The following is a 4,632-nucleotide window of genomic DNA, read 5'->3' on the forward strand; positions in this document are numbered from 1 at the left end:
GAGGTGAGTCATTCAGTCTTTAGTTCAGTCTCTGGAACCAGCAGAAAGGAGCAGCAGTGGACAAGGCATCTGGGCCAGGAAGAACAGAGTGACTCTGGTGTTCATTTTGGAGGGCTTTTCTCAAAGCCACATCTTTTAAAACAGTGTATTTTTAACAGGGGTTTGCAAGGCATATCTCTTTTTCGCTTTAAGGCTACTAAGAGCGGAGACTGCTGGAGGTGGGGCTTAACAGGGGTTAACAGAGGTTACTCTTTGTCCTGGGCTGCTAAAGGTGGGGCTCCTGAGGTGAGTCATTCAGTCTTTAGTTCAGTCTCTGGAACCAGCAGAAAGGAGCAGCAGTGGACAAGGCATCTGGGCCAGGAAGAACAGAGTGACTCTGGTGTTCATTTTGGAGGGCTTTTCTCAAAGCCACATCTTTTAAAACAGTGTATTTTTAACAGGGGTTTGCAGGGGTTATCTCTTTTTCTCCTTAAGGCTACTAGGAGCTGAGACTGCTGGAGGTGGGGCTTAACAGGGGTTAACAGAGGTTACTCTTGTCCTGGGCTGCTAAAGGTGGGGCTCCTGAGGTGAGTCATTCAGTCTTTAGTTCAGTCTCTGGAACCAGCAGAAAGGAGCAGCAGTGGACAAGGCATCTGGGCCAGGAAGAACAGAGTGACTCTGGTGTTCATTTTGGAGGGCTTTTCTCAAAGCCACATCTTTTAAAACAGTGTATTTTTAACAGGCCTTTGCAAGGGTTATCTCATTTCATCCTTAATGCTATTAGGAGCTGAGACTGCTGGAGGTGGGGCTTAACAGGGTTAACAGGAGGTTACTCTTTGTCCTGGGCTGCTAAAGGTGGGGCTCCTGAGGTGAGTCATTCAGTCTTTTAGATTCAGTCTCACCAAGTGAAGGAACCAGCAGAAAGAGAGGAGCAGCAGTGGACAAGGCATCTGGGCCAGGAAGAACAGAGTGACTCTGGTGTTCATTTTGGAGGGCTGTTCTGAAAGCCACATCTGTGAAAACAGTGTATTTTTTTTAACAGGGGTTTGCAGGAGGTTATCTCTTTTTTCTCCTTGTAAGGCCACTTACATTAGGAGCTGAGACTGCTGGAGGTGGGGCTTAACAGGGGTTAACAGAGGGATTCCTCTTTGTCCTGGGCTGCTAAAAGGTGGGAGCTCCTGAGGGTGAGGTCCATTCAGTCTTTAGTTCAGTATCTGAATTAGCGTTGAAATAGCCAAGCTGCCGCGAATTTCTTTTTTTTCTCTGGAAGACGGCAGCGCCTAGCGGCGTCGCGCCCAATTTCTTTCTTTCTTTTTTTAAAATAAATAAAATTAATTAATTAATAAGGACATTTCTTGAGGGATAGTAAGGTACACAGAATAGCTCCAAAGGGGCAACTTGACTAAAAAGTTTAATATCTAAATAATATCTAAACAAAAGCGAAGATATGCGAAGGCAGGTAAGGAAGCCAGCAAGGGGATGGGGGGCTTGCCAGTGTTTCTTGCACTGAGTGTCACATGTATGACTATCTCGCCACTAGGGCCAGGAAGTCGTGGGTGTGCCCTCGCTGTAATGAGCTCCTGGCACCCTCAAGGAACGCGTGTCCTGCTCTCTTGAAGGCCAAGGTGGCAGACCCTGGAGAAGCTGAGAGAGGCGGCAGAGAGGGGGCAACAAACAAGGCTTTCAGGGGACCTAGCAGCCCCGGGGTCCCATCTTCCCAAGGTGACATCTCTTCAGAATGTCATGGAGAATGAGAGTCTGGGTGATGCAGAGGGTGCCAGTCTGGAGGTGGGGGAAGATGCTCCCTTTAGATGGGATCCCTTCCTTAACTGGTGATCAGCTATCCTCCTCTCGCTTACTGAGGATAACCCCTCGAGGAGGTGGGGGCTCCTTGTAGTGGGTGATTCTGGATCATCAGGAATATATAGAAGAGTTGGGTTTTGTGACGAAGGCGTGATGATTCCGCGATGGTGATACGACTTGCCTCTGCCTGGTGCGGTTGGCGGATGTCACGCTACGTCCTGTAGGATAGGCTGTTAAGACAGTGCTGGGGTGGAGTCAGCAGTTGTGGTCCGGTACATTTGGTACCAACATGACATTGGGAAATGTAGCCGTGGAGGGTTCCTGGAAGCTAAATTTAGGCTGCTAGGAAAAAGGTTAAAAATCCAGGACCCCCAAGGTGGTGGCATTCCTCTGAAATGCTGACCTGTTCCATGGCCGCCAGAAGCGAGGAAGCCAGGCAAGCTGAGAATACAGGGTCTGTCAATGCGGTGGATGAGAAGGTGGTGCAAGGTGTAAGAGAGGGTTTCCAGGATTTGTCAGGAACTGGGGAACCTTTTGGGATAAAGGCAGGCCTGTACGCAAAAAAAGGGACGGGCTTCATCTTAACGCTAAAGAGGAACCGCCAGGCTGCTGGCGGCTCCAACATTTGATAAAAAAAAAAAAAAAAAAAAAAAAAAAAAAAAAAAAAAAAAAAAGGTGGGCAGAACCAGCTTTTAAACTGATTCCTCAGGGAAAGCCGATTAAGGGAGCTGAGGTGACTTCGGTTCCGGAATACCTGATGAGTCCATGGGGATACCGCAGACAGAGAAGGGAGGTTTTTTTTTAAATCAACCATACATACAAAAGTGGAGAGGAAACATAGCAATGTGGATAGAGTGATAGTAGTGTCTACAAAAGGCTGAAGAGGGCAAAACACATAAAATCCCAGGTTAGGGACACAAGAGACAGAGTATACAAGTGTCTCTATGCTTGCTAATAGTAAAGGAAGCTTATTCGACCTAAAATGGGGGAGAGCTGGAGTACAGAGGTTTTGAAGGAGGGACACATTGATATAGTGTGGGCATCACAGAACGACATGGTGGAATGAGGAGAACCAGTGGGATGCCTGTTATCCCAGGTTACAGGCTCTTACAGGGAAGGATAGGACAGAAGAGGCTGTGATTGGGGGTGGGGTGTGGCCCTCTACATCAAAGCAAAGAGAGCATAAAGGTGTTCACATATTAAAATAGACATAATGCAGGGGGGAGCTGATTCCTCTAAGCAGAAGCAATTCTGTGGATATCAATAACCAGGGGTGAAGCATAGTTTAACATTAGGGAATATATTATCGCCCCCCTGACCAAAAGCGCGACACAAGAGGATTCTGAGATGGAAAAAGAAATTAGAGAGGGCCAACAAAAGCAAAATAATGTCGTAGTAGATGTATGCGCATTTTAACTATCCCCATATAAACGCTGGAAAAATGCATGTTCATGGGTCAAGTAGTAAGGAGAGGAACATTCCTGGATATGCTTAAAATGACTTTAGTGGCTTAGGAGGCAGATGGTTGTACTTAGAACCAAATCCATAGGGAGATGTGATCCTAGATCCTGAATTCCTATGTGGGACCCAGGACCTGCGTGCGAGGAAGTCAGTGTTGTTGGAGCCCGGATAGGGAACAGCCCACCACAATGCTGTCAGATTCCGAGTATCTCTGCATCGCGAACAAGTGACAACTACTTTCAATGTAGTTAAGCATTCGGCCTTCAGAAAGGGAAATTTCTCTCAAAAGATGAGGGGATGAGTGCTTTACAGGAAGCTGAAAGGGGAAAATCAAGAGAAGTCAAAAATGTCCAAGATGCTTGGAGGTTATTTAAAAACAACAGTCTTTAAAAGCTCTCAACTGGAAATGTGTTCCACAGGTTAGGAAAGGCAGCGCCCAGTCCAAAAAAAAGAAAGCCACCAAGTGGTTAAACAAGGGACGCTTGAGGAAATTATTAGGGAAAAAAAAAGTCATGTCTTTTAGAAAATGGAAGTCCAACTTAACTGGATAAAAAAGAATACCAGAGAGAGAACACAAAATGGTGGCAAAAAGAGAAGCAAGTTAGCTGTAAGGGGAGGCAAAAAAGGATTATGAGGGAACGCATGGCTGTGAACATCAAAACCCAGCAAACAAACAGTTCTTCAAGTACATCAAAAGCAGGGAAGCCAGCAAGTGGAAGCGGTAGGCCCGCTAGGATGACAAAGGAACAAGGGGTGTTCTAAAAGATGACAGGGAGATTGCAGAAAAGCTTGAATGAATTCCCTTTGCAGATCTGTCTTCGACCCAAGAGGAGGTGAGGGAAAAAAATTCCATGGGGCATTCCTGGAACCAAGCTTCTTTAGGAGGCTTAATCCGAGGAACTAACGAAGATAGTGGTAGACAAGGAAGAAGTTCCTGGCAGCCATTGATAAACCAAATGCTACCAAATCCCCCGGCTCCAGATTGCATTCACCCAAGAGTTCTTTAAAGAGCTCAAGCATGAAACGCTGACGTTCTCACTTTCAGCCACAACCATCCCTGAAATTCCAGTATTCCATCCCTGAAGACTGGAAGATGGCCAATGTCACACCAATCTTTAAGAAAGGATCTAGGGGGGACCCGGGAAATTACAGGCCAGTCAGTTTGACATCTGTTCCTGGTAAATTAGTAGAATCTGTCATTAAAGATAAAATTATAAAACATGTACAAAAGCAAAACCTGCTGAGAAAGAGTCAGCATGGCTTTTGCAGAGGCAAGTCCTGTCTTACAAACTTACTAGAGTTCTTTGAGGATGTAAATAGGCATGTGGATAAGGGGGAACCAGTGGACATTGTCTACTTGGATTTCCAAAAGGCTTTTGACAAAGTTCC

This window comes from Sphaerodactylus townsendi, linkage group LG03 (genome assembly GCF_021028975.2).
Source record: "Sphaerodactylus townsendi isolate TG3544 linkage group LG03, MPM_Stown_v2.3, whole genome shotgun sequence".
Taxonomy (NCBI): Eukaryota; Metazoa; Chordata; class Lepidosauria; order Squamata; family Sphaerodactylidae; genus Sphaerodactylus; species Sphaerodactylus townsendi.